Consider the following 20,780-nt stretch of genomic DNA (forward strand, 5'->3'; position numbering starts at 1 on the left):
TCCTGTTCCCAACTCCTCCTACTCCTCTTCCTCATCCTGCCTTTAGGGTACAAAAAATTGTAATCGGGGCCTAGTCTGTGTTTGTACGTGTGAGATACACCGTATTATAAAAATTTTCCTATTCCGCTATTCAATATACACCCTTTTGGAGTGTAAAAAATAAATTACGGCATAGTCTGTATCGGTACGTGTGAGATACACCTTTTAAATTTGTTTGGCGCATCTCCTTCCACCGCCGAGGATTGCAGGGCGCTTAAGTTTTCCTCCTGTTCCCAACTCCTCCTACTCCTCTTCCTCATCCTCCCTTTAGGGTACAAAAATTTTTAATCGGGGCCTAGTCTGTGTTTGTACGTGTGAGATACACCGTTTTTTATCCTTTTTCCTATTCCGCTATTCAATATACACCCTTTTGGGGTAAAAAACATTAAATTGCGGCATAGTTTGCATATTTGACTGTGAGATACACCCGTGCGATACTGTTGTTGTTTTGTTCCGCTATTCAATAAACACCTTTCTAGGGCAAGATCATAAATTACAGAAATATGAGGAGATCGTCAAATAGGGGCCGTGGCCTGGGTCGTGGTGCTGCTGGTAGAGCTCCTGTTGCAAGGAGAGGACGTGGTCGATCTGTGCCAGCTACACGCACAAGTGAAACACCTTCCTCAAGTGTTAGTAGGCGACAGAACCTGCATCAGTATTTGGTAGGGCATCATGCGCCTCTAGAAGTGATGAGGCCAGAAGAAGTAGAGGGGATAGTAGATTGGTTTGCTGCTGACAGTGCCTCCAGTTCCTTCACATTGTCTCCCACCCAGTCTACTGCAGAAAGGTCAGAGTTGGCACCTGCAGCCGATGTCCAACCGTCTTTCACCACACCCCCTTGCAAATCAGGCAAGCAGTCTGAGCCCCAAGCCATACAGCAGTCTCTTCTTCTTTTTGATGACTCTGTCAGCAGGGTTTCCCAGGGCCATCCACCTAGCCCTGCCCCAGAAGTGGAAGAGATTGAGTGCAGCGATGCCCAACCACTTATTTCTCAAGATGAGTACATGCAAGGACCATCGCAGCATGTCTCCGATGATGACGAAACGCAGGTGCCAGCTGCTGCGGCGTTCAGAATTGTGGAGACCGACAAGGAGGGCAGGGGTGAAGACTGGGTTGAAGATGATGTGGAGGACGATGAGGTCCCTCGACCCCACATGGAATGAAGGTCATGCAGGTGACCTGAGTAGTTTGGAGGAAGAGGCGGTGGTCGCACAGAGCCACCAGCACAGCAGAAGAGGGAGCAGGGTGCAGAAGCGGAGCGGCCGTGCCCTAGACACTACACCTGCTACTGCCCAACGCAGCAAGGGAACGAGCGCACCAACGCCAGCTCAAAGGAGTTCTCTAGCGTGGAAGTTCTTTAGAAAATGTGCTGATGACAGGACACGAGTGGTTTGCACCCTGTGCCATCAGAGCCTGAAGTGAGGCATAAACCTTCTCAACCTGAGCACAACCTGCATGATCAGGCATCTAAGTGCAAAGCACGAGCTGCAGTGGAGTAGACACCTTCAAATCCAAGAAACGTCTCTGGCTCATCCTGCTTCCTCTTCTGCTGCAGTCTCGGCCGCTCCATCCACATCTGTAGTGATACTGGCACCTGCCACCCCGCAAACAGACGATCTGTCAGCAACACCACCACCTGGGTCACCAACCATCTCCACAATGTCCCGTGGAAGCGTTCAGCTTTCCATCTCCCAAACACTTCAGAGGAAGAGGAAGTACCCCCCTACCCACCTGCGATCCCTGGCCCTGAATGCCAGCATTTCAAAATTCTTGGCCTTTGAAATGCTGTCATTCCGTCTGGTGGAGGCGCACAGTTTTAAAAACCTTATGTCGGTGGCTGTCCCATAGTACGTCGTGCCCAGCCGCCACTACTTTTCCAGGCAAGCCATCCCTTCCCTGCACAACCAAGTGGGGGAAAAAATCAGGTGTGCACTGCGCAACGCCATCTGTGCCAAGGTCCACCTAACTACTGATACGTGGACCAGTAAGCACGGTCAGGGGCGTTATATCTCCCTAACGGCACACTGGGTAAATGCAGTGGCGGATGGGCCTGAGGCGGATAGCAATTTGGCGCATGTCCTTCCACCACCGAGGATTGCAGGGCGCTTCAGTTTGCCTCCTGTTCCTAACTCCTCCTACTCCGCTTCCTCATCCTCTACCGCCTCCTCACCCGGACAGCGTAACACCTTCACCACCAACTTCAGCACGGCCAGGGGTAAACGACAGCAGGCAGTTTGAAAACTTGCCTGTGTGGAGGAGCATGGAACAGCAGACAAATGAGTGGTTGCTGCCAGCGAGCGTCAAGCCCGGCCTGGTGGTGTGCGATAACGGGCGAAATCTCATAGCAGCTCTGGGCCTAGCCGGTTTGACGCACATCCCTTGCCTGGCGCATGTGCTGAATTTGGTGGTGCAGAGGTTCCTTAAAAACTACCCCGATATGTCAGAGCTGCTGCAGAAAGTGCGGGCCGTCTGTGCGCACTTTCGGCGTTCTCACCCTGCTGCTGCTCGCCTGTCAGCGCTGCAGCGGAACTTCGGCCTTCCCGCTCACCGCCTCATATGTGACGTGCCCACAAGGTGGAACTCCACCTTGCACATGCTGGAAAGACTGTGCGAGCAGCAGCAGGCCATAGTGGAGTTTCAGCTGCAGCACACACGCATGAGTCGCTCTACGGAACAGCACCACTTCACCACCAATAACTGGGCCTCCATGCGAGACCTGTGTGCCTTGTTGCGCTGTTTTGAGTACTCCACCAACATGGCCAGTGCCGATAGCGCCGTTGTCAGCTTAACTATCCCACCTCTATGCCTCCTTGAAAAAACAATTCGGGTGATGATGGAAGAGGATGTGGCACAGGATGAGGAGGAGGAGGATGAAGAGGTAACATTTCCAAGGCTTTCAGGGCAGTCATTCACAAGGGGTTCCAAGGGTGGGTTCCTGCACACACAAACGCCAGGGACACAATTGTCCAGCAGGGGCACAGTTCTGGAGGATGAGGAGGATGAGGAGGATGAGGAGATGGAGGAGGAGATGGAACCATGTTCACAGCAGGGTGGCACCCAGGCCAGCTCATGGCCATCCCTGGTGCGTGGCTGGGGGGATACTGAGGACACAGACGATACACCTCCCATAGAGGACAGCCTTTCGTTGCCTCTGGGCAGCCTGGCACACATGAGCGATTACATGCTGCAGTGTCTCCACAACGACCGCCGAGTTGCCCACATTCTAACTTGTGCTGATTACTGGGGGGCCACGCTGCTGGATCCCCGTTACAAGGACAACGTACCGTCCTTAATTCACTCACTGGAGCGCGATCGCAAGATGCGCGAGTACAAGCGCACGCTGGTAGACGCGATGCTGCTGGCATTCCCACCTGACAGAGGGGCCAGAGTGGAAGCACAAGGCAGAGGAGGAGGAGGAAGAGGTGGCCAATGCAACCAGGGCACCGCCAGCACCTCAGAAGGCAGGGTTAGCATGGCTGGAAATGTGGAAAAGCTTTGTCAGCACGCCACAACAAACAGCAGCACCAGCAGCTCATATGGAACGTCTTAGCAGGAGGCAGCATTTCACCAACATGGTGGAGCAGTATGTGTGCACACGCCTACATGTAGTGAATGACGGGTCTGCCCCCTTCAACTTCTGGGTCTCCAAATTGGGCACATGGCCTGAGCTTGCCCTTTACGCCTTGGAGGTGCTGGCGTGCCCTGCAGCCAGTGTATTATCTAAACGAGTATTTAGCACGGCTGGGGGCGTTATCACAGACAAGCACAGCCGCCTGTCCAGAGACAATGTGGACAAGCTCACGTTCATTAAAATGAACCAGGCATGGATCCCACGGGACTTTTCCGTACCTTGTGCAGAATAGCGATGGATACCGACCTTACCCAGCCATTGTTCTATTTTTGCTCTTTCTCACTCTTTTGGGGTGTACCCTCATTTAAATTTTCTGAAAAAAAGCAGTGTTGGCTACCTCGTCCTCCTCAGGGCCAGATTAACATAGGGGCTATTGGAGCTGCAGCTCCAGGCCCCTACCTTAATATAGGCCCCGGGTTGGCCATATTCACTGTTACCGCTCTTCTGTCACTTGTAAACACAGAAGTCTGGCTTCTATGCTCGCTTCCCCAGGCAGCTCCCTCAGAACCTCCCCACACAGCACGAAGGCCGGACAAGGAGGGACAGTTGCCGATGCATGGATGTGTTTATGGGCTTCAGAGACAGCATCCCATGTTGAATTAGGCATGCATGGCTGCACCCTTCCTCCTCTGGGTGCATGCCAAGGCACAGCCCTTAAGGCCCTTCAAAATCCTCAGCACCAAGCCCACGATGCTCTTAATCCGGCCCTGGTCCTCCTCCACCGCCGCTTCCACCTACACCGCCCATAGGTGTGCGCAGCCTATTGCATTAGGGTGTGCACCCCAAAGTTTAAATACACATGCATGTGTTTGCCTACATGTACATGGCCCCGATACATTACTCTCCCTGCTGGCAAAGTGAAATAGAGCAGAGCAGGTCCGAGGGAGATCTTTCCCATCTCCTCACTGGCAAACAGAGTGATAATGCTATGTGCCCTAGGTGATTAGGGTGTGCCCAGGTACACCCGGCACACCCTGTGCGCACGCCTATGACACCGCCACATCCACCACCACCTCAGCCTCCCTCCTACTCCATATGGGCCTCGTCCTTCAGAGATGAAGAACATTGTTTTATTTTTCTGTTTTTTTTTTTTTTGTTGTTTTAAGTTATTTCCCTATCCACATTTGTTTGCAGAGCACTTGCCATGCTCTTAACTACGTTTTGCTGCCATTTGCAGCACTCTAGCCCTTTCCATTGGTGTTTTAGAGCCATTTTAGTGCCTGAAAGTTCGGGTCCCCATTGACTTCAATGGGGTTCGGTGTCCGGGAAAAGTTCGGCAAAAGTCCGGGACACGGACCCGGACTTTTTTTTCAAGTTCGGCCGAACCCGCCGAACACGGACATCCAGGTGTCCGCTCAACTCTAATGTTTAGTTTCTCTAGTTTAGTTCTAAGTCTATCTTCTGTTAGCCATGGTGGTACTTTCTGAGGTGTATTATTTAGTTTAGCCTTACAAGCTGGGTTAGTGTAGCCCCCCGATTCTTTTGTGAAGAGAAGAAATTATTTAACACTTCCGCCTTTTCTCTGTCCTCTGTGGCCATATTTCCCTTGTCGTCTTTTACATAGTTACATAGTTACATAGTTAGCGAGGTTGAAAAAAGACACCAGTCCATCCAGTTCAACCTATGATGTGTGTGTGTGTTTGCTGTTAACCGTACATTGTATACCCCTATATGTTGTGGTCTTTAAGGTGCCCATCTAATAGTTTTTTGAAACTATCGATGCTCCCTGCTGATACGACTGTTTGCGGAAGAGAATTCCACATCCTTACTGCTCTGACAGTAAAGAACCCGGTACATATTTTAAGGTTAAAACGCCTTTCCTCTAGTTTTAGTGAGTGGCCACGTGTCTTCTTGTATTCCCTTTCTCTGAATAGTTTGTTCCTTATGCTAGGGTCACCAGTACAATATTTGTACATTTATATCATATCCCCCCTTAATCGTCTCTTCTCCAGAGAGAATAAGTTCAGTGCTTGTAGTCTTTCCTCATAGCAGATGTCCTCCATTCCCCTAATTATTTTTGTTGCCCTTCTCTGGACTCTTTCCAGTTCCAGCACATCCTTCCTGAGGACCGATGCCCAGAACTAGACAGCATACTCCAGATGTGGCCGGACCAGAGTCTTGTAGAGAGGGAGAATAATCTCTTAATTTCTGGAGTGAATCCCCGTTTTTATACATCCCAGTATTCTGTTGGCTTTGCTTGCACCGGCTTGGCATTGCATGCCACTGCCAAGCCTGTTGTCTACCAGTACCCCCAGGTCCTTTCCCATCTTAGATTCACCCAGAGGTCCCCCCCCCCCCCCCCAGTGAGTAGCTTGCTTTCTGGTTTCTGGCACCCAAATGCATTACTTTACATTTTTCAACATTAAACCTCATCTGCCATGTAGTTGCCCACCCCATTATTTTGTTCATGTCCGCTTGTAAGGTTTCCACATCCTGCATAGAAGATATTGGCATGCTTAGTTTAGTATCATCCGCAAATACTGAGATTGTACTAGATATCCCCTCCTCTAGATCATTTATGAATAAATTAAACTGGATTTGCCCCAGGACAGAACCCTGGGGGACCCCACTTTCCACATCCGCCCAATCCGATTACTCCCCATTAATCACCACCCTTTGCACTCTCCCCTGGAGCCAGTTCTCTATCCAGGTACTCACCTCATGGTCCATACCTACCTTAGTTTGAACAGTAAGCGTTTGTGGGGAACGGTGTCAAAGGCCTTTGCAAAGTCCAGATACTTCACATCCACAGGCTTACCTTTATCTAGGTGGCAGCTAACTTCATCATAGAAGGTTAATAGATTGGTTTGGCAAGAACGATTTTTCATGAATCCATGCTGATTACTACTAATCATACCATTTTCATTACTAAAGTCTTGTATGTGGTCCCTTAACATCCCCTCCAAAATCTTGCAGACTACTGATGTTAGGCTGACCGGCCTATAGTTACCCGGGATATATCTCAGCCCTTTTTTAAATATTGGTACCACGTTGGCTTTTTTCCAATCAGCTGGCACCATACCCTTCGGTAAACTATCCTTAAATATAATGAATAATGGTCTGGCAATCACCTGGCTGAGCTCTTTAAGAACCCTCGGGTGCAAGCCATACGTTCCCGGTGATTTATTTATGTTAAGTTTCTCTAGTTTAGTTCTAAGTCTATCTTCTGTTAGCCATGGCGGTATTTCCTGAGGTGTGTTGTTTAGTTTGGCCTTACAAGCTGGGTTAGTGTAGCCCCCCGATTCTTTTGTGAAGACTGAAGAGAAGAAATTATTTAACACTACCTGCTTTTCCCTGTCCTCTGTGGCCAAATCTCCCTTGTCGTCTTTTATGGGGCCAATGTGTTCTGGCCTCGCTTTCTTACCGTTTATACACTTAAAGGATTTCTTGGGGTTCTTTTTACTCTCTTCCACTATATGTCTCTTGTGTTCTGTTTTAGCCGCCCTGATTTTGTCTTTACATTTCTTATTACACTCTTTGTAATGCTTGAATGCTGCCACTGACCCCTCAGTCTTGTATTTTTTGAAGGCCCTTTCTTTAGCATTAATATGCATTTTTAAGTTGGAATTTAGCCACCCAGGGTTTAGTTTTGCTCTTTTAAATTTATTTCCCTTTGGAATGCACTTGTCAATCCCTTTGTTTAGTATGCTCTTGAAGCACTCCCATTTTTCCTCCGTGTTCTTTGTTCCCAGGGTTCTATCCCATTTGATATTTTCTAGCAGAGAGCGCAGTTTTGGGAAATTGGCTCTTTTGAAATTCAGTGTCCTTATATTACCCTTGTTTTTCCTATTACTATGATTAATACTGAAACTAATTGACCTATGGTCACTGTTTCCTAAGTTGCCCCGTATTTCTATATCCGTGAGCAGGTCTGTATTGTTGGTAATCAGTAGGTCAAGTACCACATTGTTTCTTGACGGTGCATTCACCATCTGACCCATGAAATTGTCCTGCAAAACATTTAGGAACTGCCGAGCTGAATGCGTGGTTCCTTCTGCCCAGTCTATATCTGGGTAATTAAATTCCCCCATTATAATGACATTTCCCATCCTTGCTGCCAATCCTATCTGTAAAAGGAGGTCCGCCTCCCCCTCCTCCCTCAGGTTGGGGGGCCTATAGCATACGCCCAATATTACCTTCCCCACAGTGCCTTCCCTTTGAAGTACTACCCATAGGGATTCTGCCTCGTCCATAGCTCCATTATTAATATCATCCATCATATTTACCTGTACACTGTTCTTAATATACAGACATACCCCTCCCCCTTTTTTACCTTCTCTATCTCTGCGATAAAGGGAACACCCCTGAATGGTCGCCATCCAGTCATGAGAGCTGTTGAACCAAGTCTCAGTTATTCCCACAAAATCTAAGTCCTCCTCAAACATCAGCAGCTCCAGCTCTCCCATCTTGTTGGCCAGGCTTCTGGCATTGGTATACAAACCTCATCATTTTGGCCATTTACATATATCCTCATTTGATGTTTTTAGGCTGCTCTTGTGATTTTTCCCCATACCCACCCTGGGTTTAGGAGCTCTGAACACCCTACCGCTAATGTCCCCATTTGTGCCCTCTGAATCTTGCTTTCCACTGGCTAATTCTACATCTGTACCCCCCCCCCCCATCACCTAGTTTAAAAGCCCCTCTAACTTTTTGGCCATCTTCTCACCCAGTACGACTGCACCCTCCCCATTTAGGTGCAATCCGTCCCTACCATAGAGCCGGTGGCCGACTGAGAAGTCGGCCCAGTTCTCCAGGAACCCAAAACCCTCCTTACTACACCAGCTCCTCAGCCACTTGTTAACTTCCCTAGTCTCCCGCTGCCTCTCTGGTGTCTCGAGGTACAGGTAGTATTTCTGAAAATACTACCTTGGAGGTCCTACTCCTCAACTTAGCGCCTAAGTCCCTGAAATAGTTTAGGACTCTCTATCTCCCTCTGCCTATGTCATTGTTACCTACGTGTACCATGACAGCTGGATCTTCCCCAGCTCCACCCAATAATCTGTCCACCCGATGCGCGATGTGCCGAACGCGAGCGCCCATGGTCTTTGTGACAGATTGCACTACCTGTCCTTCTAATGATTGAGTCCCCTACCACCAGCACCTGTCTTTCCTTTCCCTTTCTCCCGGCCTCACTGGAGGAAGTTCTTCCCCTGTCAGCTAGGGGCGTCGTTCTGCTCTAGCAATGCTGGTCCCTGACTGGTTTCCCCAGCATCACGCAATGGGGCGTATCTATTGGGGTGCTCCAGTCCAGGACTGGCCTCATTGCCTTGTCCCCTTCTATCCTCTTAACTGTCACCCCTCTACTCTGCTCTGATGCCTGCACCTTCATTACTCCACCCACCTCTGTGCAGGCCCCTGCCTGCGCCTGACGGGTACGATCCCAGCTCTCCTTCGGTATGGAAATTCGGCTCAGTGTTGCCAGCTGCTTCCCTAGATTCAGGACCTGAGCTTCCAGGGAAGCAACATGCTTACATTTTGCGCATTTGTATTCGCCCTCGATCGCATGATTGAGGAATGCATACATATCACAAGATGTACACCGAGTCGCATCTCCACACCCGCCGGGCATTGTACCTACTAATCTAATCTAATGGGGATTCAGTAATTTAAGTCTACCTTCTCACCCTCTGACACTCTGCTACACTCACTTGACACTCAGTCGCACAACACTCACGGTCACACCACACTCACAGTCGCACCACACTCTCAGTCGCACAACACTCACAGTCGCACAACCCGGTCAGTCGCAAAACACTCACAGTCGCACAGCCCAGTCAGTTGCACAACACTCACAGTCGCACAACACACACAGTCGCACAGCCCGGTCATTCGCACAACACTCACATTCACACAACACTCACAGTCGCACAGCCCGGTCAGTCGCACGACACTCACAGTCGCACAACACTCAGTCGCACAGCCCAGTCAGCCGCCCAGAGCAGTCAGTCACCCAGCAGTCAGTCGCAGAGCAGTCAGTCACAGAGCACAGTCAGTCACAGAGCACAGTCAGTCACAGTCGCAGAGCACAGTCAGTTGCCTACAGTCCCTAGCTAGTCCCTCTGGTTTCCCCCCCACCAGCTGCCAAACAGCTGATCGGTCTCCTACTCACGTGCTGCTGTTCTGGGTCACCAGCTCACTCCCAGTCCTTCAGCCCCCCTGAATCTAATTGACCTATGGTCACTGTTTCCTAAGTTGCCCCATATTTCTATATCCGTGAGCAGGTCTGTGTACTTTGATCCACAATAATTCTGTAAAGATCTTCAGTGAAAAACAGCTCAAAAAAATTAAGGGGATTAAAATCAGCGGTTTTCACTTGAATGGGGGATGGGCAATGAATGGGGGAAGTACGGGCACTGTAGAATCTGTGGGCTGCCAATTGGGATTTGCACTATGAATTCTATGGGCCTGTCTTCTAATTCTACTTGTGCTAGCCACCGCACCAGCTTCAACTGCACATATGGGACTCGCCATGTCACCAAGTGATACTGCAGTGCTGGTATGTCTAGGTCCAGGATGTACTAGGCTGCTGGTTCTTGCCAGTTCACCAGACGTGTGAGTGGCACTAGTACTGGCACTCTGCTGCATACAAGAAAAATCCAGTTCTTGCATCTCTACAACTCCAGAATGGGGTCGGGTACGCCTGACCTTAGCAGGGACCCCACCGTCGTCAGAGCTATCTGTCAGGGAGCCACTACAGGTTCATATACTGACCCTGATTCTGCCAGTGAGGCTTCCCGATAGCTCTCATCTGACATGGTCAGAAAACTGTAGGCCTCTTCACTAGTGTAAAAACGTTTGGACATTTTAGCCACTAAACTTACAGGTACACTAGTGTGACTCACAGGTAAAAAAGTACCTGGTTGTCGAGGACTGTTTGGTCACTACCAAAATAACTGCTAGTGCTAGCAGAGATCAGGCCTGACTCTGCTAACGCAGTGGTTTTGTGTGTTGTGTTTTTTGGAAGTGACAGTAATCTATTGATTACTGACTGCACTTGCCTGGGTGGGGTGGGGTGGGCTAGGCGAAGGGGCTAAATGCAGGTGCTGGCAGGAATCAGTGCTGATCGTGCAAACACCGCCTTTTGGGAACACTAAACTATGGGGACGCTAGTATAGTTCTGATCAGATCATATATTGATCTGTTCAAACACTATACTAGTAATGGAGGTTATAGTGTGTGTATGTGTGTGTGTGTGTATGTGTGTGTATGTGTGTTAGTGTTACTGGCAATCTTTAATTTACTCATGTAAATGTGGTGGGACCCTGACGCTAACTAGCCTAACTAACGTCACCCGTGACACTAATACAGTGATCGGTAATCACTGTATATAGTGAACACTGTGACAGGGCAGTGAAGGGGTTAACTGGGGGAGATCAAGGGGTTAAACCTTCATAGGGGATGTGTGGCCTAAAACTATCTGGGCCTAGCGCAAGCGCAAACTGGGGTCACAAATGACACTAATACAGTGATCAGTAGTTAGCTAATATACTGTATATTAGTGCACAGTGTGAGAAGGAGTGAAGGGGTTAACTGGGGGAGATCAAGGGGTTAAAACTTTATTAGGGGATAGATGGCGGGTGCCCTAAACCTACTTGGGCCTAGCGCAAGCGCAATTTAGGGTCACAAGTGACACTAATACAGTGATCAGTAGTTAGCTAATATACTGTATATTAGTGCACAGTGTGATAGGAAGTTAAGGGGTTAACTGGGGGATATCAAGGGGTTAAAACTTTATTAGGGGATAGATGGCGGGTGCCCTAAACCTATTTGAGCCTAGCGCAAGCACAAATTACTGTCACAAGTGACACTAATACTGTGATCAGTAAAAAAATCTGTAAACCACTGTATATAGTGTACACTGTGAGGGGTTTGGGGGGGTGATCAAGGGGTTAAAAGTGTACCTATGTGTGGTAGTGTCAGTGTAGTGTTGTGGAACTCATGTTTTAGATGCTTCTCCTTCTTCTTGAACCGAAAGGGCTTCAGGAGGGAAAATTACATTACTTCCCCTGCCTGTGTTTACATTACACAGGCAGGGACATGATGCCATTGGCCAGAAGCTATTACCAGATCCGGACCAAAAATCATTGGTCTGCATCTGGTGACTGATCGGTTCTGAGTCGAATCTGACCAGGATCGGGCACGCAGGGTGCGCGGGAGCCGTGAATGCGCCCGACGTCACTGGACACAGGAGAGCCACAGTGCCGCAGTAGCAGCACAGTGAGCGGCCGTAAAGTGGTTAAAACGAAAAATCATCATTAACATTGTCTAGCAATTCAGATCCATTATGCCTGTCGTCAAAGCATAAAATGCTGACCTATGCCAAATGACATGCCACATCTCCTAGGACCCTGCAACTAAAGTTAATCTAAGGGCAGGGTCTCCCACTTGGCATCACTGACCAAATAAGGTCACAGCTGTATTTGGTCAATGTCATTGTCCAGATATGACCATGTGGCCATATTTGATCAGTGATGTCATTCTCTCTTTGCCACTTTGTTTACATAGCCTAGGATTCCAGGCCAGTAAATGAATGGGGCCAGGTGACATCACTGGTTGCAAAGGATGTGGAGGTTCTCATTTCCTTAGAAACCATTAGCGTTAGAAATGCCACTACAAAGTATAACGTTTGGGTCCTGTTGAACAAGCAAAAGATCTGGACGCATGCCTGATAGAGATGGGCCGAACACCCCCCTGTTCGGTTCCCAGCAGAACAGGGGAAAGGTTCTAACCTGGATGGCATTCCCCATTGAAGTCTACAGGAGCCCAACAGGAAAAATCAAAAATGCCCATTTTGAAGGCTTTTATGCAAGTAATTTGGCCTTAAAAGGGGTATGGGGTCCTAGCACTGCCATGTATCACTGCAAATTTTTTTTTTAAAAACCATAGTTTTTCAGGAACAGTGTTTTTAAAGATGCCTAAAGTGCAACAATAAAAATGAAAAATTCCTTTAAACATAGTGCCTGGGGGCTCCTCTTAGTCTGCCTGTAAAGTGGTGCATCTGTAGCATGCATAGTAAAAATTATATTTCTAAAGAAAACAAAAATCACATTAAAATTGACTCGCGGTTTAGTTTGTCGTTAGTTGGTTGCTAGTTTAGGTTATCCAAACATGCAGCCTGGCAGGTCAAGATGGGGGGGGGGAAGCAAGCGTTGGCCCCTCCTGAACCATACCAGGCCACATGCCCTCAACTTGGGGACAAGGTGCTGTGGGGCACTACTTTGATGCGACTTTGATCCAGAGAGTGTGAAGTTGGATCAAAGCTGCACTCAAAGTCGCAATGTAAATCGCACAACTTAAGAGTCTCACTAGTGGAAACATAGCCACTAGGCTAGAGTGGAACTTTGATGCGGCTGAGTGCAGCTTTGATCCACCTTTACACTCTCTGGATCAAAGTCGCATTAAAGTAGTGCAGGCACCTTTTCAAAGTCGCATAGATGGGAATGGGTGTCATGTACCTGGGTGTCCTTGAACCAGAAGGTTCCTTGTTTCGTAGATTGCAGCCTTACCTGTTGTGCCACAGAGAAGCTCTGGAGTTTTGGCAGTGATTTTTCCAGCCTGATGCTTGCCTTGGACTCACTAGCCCCATCTGCTGTCAGTTGCGAACAATGTACAATTTAACCAGCTGTGAACAATGTACAATTTAACCAACCTTTAAATAGCAGCACTTCCTGTTACTGAGTGCCCGTTTGTTTTGGAAGATCTTCCTGGGTGTGCTGCTTGCTCTTTGATAGACTTTTGTATATGAACTTTTGCCTGTATTCGTGACTAGTGATGGGCGAACATCGACCGGGGCCGTTCGAAAACGCCAGCCGCGAATGTTCTCAAAAGTCTGCGAACCGCAAGTTCGCGGCGGGTCCCATTTACTTTAATGGGAGGTGAACTTTAAAAACCTTTAGGTCATATTTGCAGCCACAAAAGACGTACTAGCTGTGCACAAATAGTCCCAGCACATGGACAATGTCATAACAGAAGTATTGCAATTGAAAAAGTTGCCCTAAATTTTTAATTTTTTTTTACAGCAAAAAACATATATTTTTTTTCATAAATCAGCCAGAACTGACAGCAGCCAGTAAATACATTGTCTAATACATATAGGGTGCATTTACACATCTGTAAAATGGGTCCGCATCCATTCCACAATTTGGCGGAACCTTTACAGACCCATTGTTTTTCATTTCCAGTCTGAAAAATTAGGCATTCACAGGATAAAGAAGTAAGTGTCGGCCATTCCAGGCCCCAAAAATTAGCCCACATGCATTTACCTGACAGCTAAGAACATAGTATTCTGTGGCTGAAGTTATATTAGGCATTCACATGATACAGAAGTAAGTGTCGGCCATAAAAGGCCCCCAAAATTAGCCAACATTGGTTTAACTGACAGCAAAGAACTTTGTTTTTGATGGCTAGAGGTACAGTAGGCATTCACAGGATACATAAGTAAGTGTCGGCCTGTACAGGCTCCAAAAATTAGCTCACATGGTTTGAACTGACAGCAAATAACTTTGTTTTTGATGGCTAGAGGTACAGTAGGCATTCACAGTATACAGAAGTAGGTGTTGGCCTGTGTAGGCTCCAAAAATTAGCTCACGTGGTTTGAACTGACAGCAAAGAACTTCGTTTTTGATCGCTAGAGGTACAGTAGGCATTCACAGTATACAGAAGTAGGTGTCAGCCTGTATAGGCTCCAAAAATTAGCTCACATGGTTTGAACTGACAGCAAAGAACTTCGTTTTTGATGGCTAGAGGTACAGTAGGCGTTCATAGGATACATAAGTAAGTGTCGGCCTGTATAGGCTCCAAAATTAGCTCACATGGTTTGAACTGACAGCAAAGAACTTTGTTTTTGATGGCTGGAGGTACAGTAGGCATTCACAGGATACATAAGTAAGTGTCGGCCTGTATAGGCTCCAAAAATTAGCTCACATGGTTTGAACTGACAGCAAAGAACTTCGTTTTTGATGGCTAGAGGTACAGTAGGCGTTCACAGGATACATAAGTAAGTGTCGGCCTGTATAGGCTTCAAAAATTAGCCCACATGGGTTTACCTGACAGCTAAGTATGTAGTATTCTGTGGCTGAAGGTACATTAGGCATTCACACAGTATACAGAAGTAAGTGTCGGCCTGTATAGGCCCCCAAATTTAGCCCACATGGGTTTAACTGACAGCAAAGAGTGTAGTGTATTTTATGGCTGGAGGTACAGTAGGCATTCACAGTATACAGAACAGTAAGTGTTGGCCTGTATAGGGGTGTCAATGCTTTTACAACGCCCCTGGGGCAGCTCGCGTGTCATGGTGCGAGCTGACAGTTCACGCATGAGTCGGATCGCACTGGTGTGAACCACCACATGATCCGATTCTGCTGCAATCCTAAATGAGGGTATGTGCGTGTTCGGTGCGATTCAGACTCGGATTCGCCCATGCAATCGGTGTGGCTGAGTTTGCATCGCACAGACATTGCGTGTGATTTTAGGAGCAGTGCGCTCCGAGTTGCATGCAGTGTCTGTCATCGCATAAGTGTGGACTGGCACTTAATGTTTGTTTTCCTATGGGACACCTTCGATTCTTGACCGACTTGAACACACCACCTCTCCCCTGGTGTTATGTATTGATGTTAATTGCAATTAAGTATGTACCGCCCTATTTTTAGGAGCAGTTTTCACATTATATAAGTTTGATTTTATTGTACATGCTATGAGGAAGGCGTAAAGCCGAAACGCGTCAGTATTTGTCATGTTGTCACCGCTATCCATGTTGGAATAAAGAATTTTACTTGGAAGAAACTTTTCGTGTTCCGGCTTTATTCATATAACATTTGGCGGCCTGTATAGGCTGCAAAAATGAGCTCACATGGGTTGAACTGACAGCAAAGAACGTAGTATTTGATGGCTAGAGGTACAGTTGGCATTCACAGTACACAGAACAGTAAGTGTCTGCCTGTATAGGCTGCAAAAATGAGCTCACATGGGTTGAACTGACAGCAAAGAACTTAGTTTTTGATGGCTAGAGGTACAGTAGGCATTCACAGTATACACAAGTAAGTGTCGGCCTGTAAAGGCTGCAAAAATTAACTCACATAGGTGGAACTGACAGCAAAGAACGTAGTATATGATGGCTAGAGGTACAGTAGGCATTCACAGTACAGTAAGTGTCGGCCTGTATAGGCTGCAAAAATTAGCTCACATGGGTTGAACTGACAGCAAAGAACGTAGTGTATTTGATGGCTGGAGGTACAGTAGGCATTCACAGTTTACAGAAGTAAGTGTCGGCCTGTATAGGCTGCAAAAATTAGCTCACATTGGTTAAACTGACAGCAAAGAAGGGTCCACGCATTACGCTAACGTCACTTCCGGTTCCTTGGCTGGGGCCGGCATTCCATCTTTACTGGGATTCAGCATACCACTTACCAATGCTAGACCCCAAGGGGCCATCTGGTAAGTGAGTTATTCATCCGGTGGTGGATTTCCCTTCCTTCTCCTGTTTCATCACGATCTAAGGAAGCACTCCTGATAGGACTTTTTGAGCACTTTTATGCACTTTAATTTGCACTTGCTTTTTTGCACATAAAGACTATATTTTTGTATATACATTTTATTTCAGGATTTATGCGATGTCACTTTGTTCATATTGTATTTAGCACAATGCACGGTCACTTTATTGGAATGTGATATATATAGTATTGATGTATTGAATTCATCTTGCTTTTGCACAGTATCTTTGAGGTATTTATTTATATATACATATATATATATAATATTGCCTGAAACACTTCAGAATTAATCCTGCTGCTTTTGTCAGCAGTCACATCATCAATAAATACAAGAGAACCAGTTCCATTGGCAGCCATAAATGCCCACGCCATGACACTACCACCACCATGCTTCACTGATGAGGTGGTATGCTTTGGATCTTGAGCAGTTCCTTTCCTTCTCCATACTCTTCTCTTCCTATCACTTTGGTACAAGTTGATTTTTGTCTCATCTGTCCCTAGGATGTTGTTCCAGAACTGTGAAGGCTTTTTTAGATGTTGTTTGGCAAACTCTAATCTGGCCTTCCTGTTTTTGAGGCTCACCAATGGTTTACATCTTGTAGTGAACCCTCTGTATTCACTCTGGTGAAGTCTTATCTTGATTGTTGACTTTGACACACATACACCTACTTCCTGGAGAGTGTTCTTGATCTGGCCAACTGTTGTGAAGGGTGTTTTCTTCACCAGGGAAAGAATTCTTCAGTTATCCACCACAGTTGTTTTCCGTGGTCTTCCAGGTCTTTTGGTGTTGCTGAGCTCACCGGTGCATTCTTTCTTTTTAACTTTCTCCCATCCGCGCTACAGCCTATATACGGCTGCAGCGCGGACTCGAATTTTCGGGAGGCCGTTTTTAAACGGCCTCCCAGAAGCAGGCTCCCCGCGCGCTCCCGCGAGCGCGCATCGGGGAGAATCTGTGTCGGCCGTGTCCCTTGGACACAGCCGATCACAGATCGTGGTGAATGGCCAATCACAGCGGCCATTCACCACGTGATCGGACCATCCAATGAGAGATGATCTCATATGTAAACATATGAGATCATCTCTCATCGCCGGCGCTCCTTCCTCACACGGAGCCTGCAGTGTGAGGAAGGAGGGGGAGCCTCACAGCGCTGGGGACACAGAGACATGTAATCAGGGCACTGATCACCAGTGCCCTGATTACTGCAAGGTAAAAAAACATACACACATTGCCCCCAACAGTGCCCACAGTGCCCGCCATCAGTGCCCCCCATCAATGCCCACAATCAGTGCCCACAGTGTTGCCAGTCAGTGCCCATCAGTGCCTGCTCATCTAGGCACTGATGAGCACTGACTGGCAGCACTATGGGCACTGAGTGTGGGCACTGATGGTGCTGCCCATCAGTGCTCATCAGTGCCGCCCATCAGTGCTCATCAGTGCCACCCGTCAGTGTCCATCAGTGCCATCCGCCAGTGCCCATCAGTGCCGCCTCTCAGTGCCCATCAGTGCCGCCCGTCAGTGCCGCCTCTCAGTGCCCAGCAGTGCCACCTCAGTGCCACCTCTCAGTGCCCAGCAGTGCCACCTCTCAGTGCCCAGCAGTGCCGCCTATCAGTGCTCATCAGTGCTGCCTATCAGTGCCGCCTATCAGTGCCACCTATCAATGCCGCCTATCAGTGCGGCATATTAGTACCTCCTCATCAGTGCCCATAAGTGCCACCTCATCAGTGCCCATAAGTGCCACCTCATCAGTGCCCATCAGTGCAGCCTATCAGTGCCCATCAGTGCCGCCTCATCAGCGCACATCAGTGAAGGAGAAAAATTTATTTTCAAAATTTACTCGCAGAAAATAAGAAAAACTTTTTTTTTTTTTTCAAAATTTTCTGTCTTTATTCTTTTTTTTTGTAAAAAATAAAAAACCCAGAGGTGATTACATACCACCAAAAGAAAGCTCTATTTGTGTGAAAAAAATGATAAAAATTTCATATGGGTACAGTGTAGCATGACCGCGCAATTGTCAGTCAAAGTGTGACAGCGCTGAAAGCTGAAAATTGGCCTGGATGGGAAGGGTGTTTAAGTGCACAGAAGGAAAGTGGTTAAGGATGTTCCAAACAGTTGATTTGGCCACACCTAATGTTTTTGCTATCTCTCTGATGGGTTTCTTTTGTTTTTTCAGCCTAATGATGGCTTGCTTCACTGATAGTGACAGCTCTTTGGATCTCATATTGAGAGTTGACAGCAACAGATTCCAAATGCAAATAGCACACATGAAATGAAGTCTGGACCTATTATCTGCTCCTTGTAAATGGGATAATGAGGGAATAACACACACCTGCCTGGCCATGGAACAGCTGAGCAGCCAATTGTCCCATTACTTTTGGTCCCTTAAAAAGTATGAGGCACATATACAAACTGTTGTAATTCCTACACTTTTCTCCTGATTTGGATGTAAATACCCTCAAATTAAAGCTGAAAATCTACAGTTAAAGCACATCTTGTTTGTTTCATTTCAAATCCATTGTGGTGGTGTAGAGACTTAAAAAGATTAGAATTGTGTCAATGTCCCAATATTTATGGACCTGACTGTAAGTGGCGGAATGTATAGGCGGCAAAAATTAGCTCACATGGATTGAACTGAGAGCAAAGAACGTAGTATTTGATGGCTAGAGGTACAGTAGGCATTCACAGTACACAGAACAGTAAGTGTCAGCCTGTATAGGCTACAAAAGTTAGCACACATGGGTTGAACTGACAGCAAAGAACGTAGTATATGATGGCTAGAGGTACAGTAGGCGTTCACAGTATACAGAAGTAAGTGTCGGCCTGTATAGGCTGCAAAAATTAGCCATTCAATGGACATGAAATGCCTTTTATGCCGCTGTATTTAGCGAAGACAAGGACCAGGAATTGTTGTGGGTGGATGGCGGTCTGGCAGATATTTGTGGCCTGTGATGAGTAATTTCAATGAAACATGGTCTACTGGTGGTCACATGTGTTGAATTCCTCAGAGATCCATGCCTCATTTATTTTTATAAATGTGAGGTGGTCTACACTGTCATGAGCTAGGTGAGTGTGCTTATCGGTCACGATCCCCCCTGCTGTGCTGAACGTCCTTTCGGACAGACACTGGACGGGGGGGGCAAGCCAACAGTTCCATTGCAAATTGTGCAAGCTCTGGCCAGAGGTCAAGCTTGCCCACCCAGTAGTCCAGGGGTTCATCACTCCTCAGAGCATCCACATCGGCCATTAACCCGATGTAGTCGGACACCTGTCGAACATCTTTATTTACGCACCAACATTTGAGCCACAGAAGCCTGCCTTTTTCCAGAACAACGTGACGACGGCATCATGGAAGGTGGAGTGTTGAAAAACTGTGAGGAGACAGGAGAAGGAGAAGAGGCTGGACGGTGAGAGCATGGAGTGTGGCTTTGTGGGTTCTGACGGTGTTGCTCCCACTGGGCTTGGTGATGGGATTTCAGGTGCCTTCTTAAGGCGGTTGTCCCTAGGTGAGTGTTGGGCTTACTGCGACTTATGCGTTGACTACAAAGGCTGCAGATGGCAACACTGGTGTCAACAACGGACACATTAAAAAAAGCCCACACTGCGGAGCCATGTGCCGGCGTCCTGGGAGCTTGCTCGGTTGATGGCTCGCTCCTGATACATTTGCAGTCTGCTTAGTACCTCTTGTGCAATGCAAGTTCTGCCTGCCTCTCCTCCCTAATTGCCGGTCCGTCAATCCGCCAGTTCTACAAATAATTGGCCAGTAACTGTTGTCACTGTGTGTAGCACAGTTAACACAGCAAAAGAGGCCAAATTTTTGCAGGACTAAAATACAATCTTAGATGCAGATAGCATCAGCCATTTTCTCCAGGAGGCTGAGGCTAGTTTTCTTCACACCTGGATGAGAAGCATGCTGGCCATTCAAAGCACGAGCCAGCAGGTATTTAACTTGAGCTTGTTTGCATGGCTACTTCCAGAAGCAACACAGCCACACAAAAAATTGCAGAGGACTATCATCATCATGAACTTTGCTGATTCACTTTTCCAGAGCAAACAAAGTCCCACTGCACATGTAATTTCATCTCACCTTTTTCATAGCAAGACACACTGACAATGAAGAGCAACAGGTCAGCATGTCACTTTTCAGGGCACCTCCTGTAACTGCTGGCAATTCAGAGCACAGCCCAGCAGTAACATAGCACAGACAGGAGTGTCCCCAAAGCAACTTTCAAAAGAGGAACTGCTTCTGGTGAGACAGATACAGCTTCAAACTTGACATCACATAGCTGTATTCCATAGGATTTTGACACAGAAATTCAAGCTTTATACATCACCAGTAGTATCGTGGATCAGGCAGTTGAATAGGCTTCCCAGAAGATCCAATAGTGGTGATGTAATGCCTTGCATCAGCTTGATTGGGCCTCCTTATAATGACACAATCCGGGTATATATGACGACCATAGTCCCAGGTTTTCAGAACTTTAGTATACTGTTCTGCTTGTCTGGGTGACAACTCAGAGATTTTACGGTATGCAGGAATTCTCAGGTAATCTCTGATTGCACTGTCAATCCATTGAGCCCGCTTGTCTTGAATTTCAGCTACAAGAGACTCTGGCACATAAGGATA

Source organism: Pelophylax lessonae (assembly GCF_965119305.1).
Source record: "Pelophylax lessonae genome assembly, chromosome: 10".
Taxonomy (NCBI): Eukaryota; Metazoa; Chordata; class Amphibia; order Anura; family Ranidae; genus Pelophylax; species Pelophylax lessonae.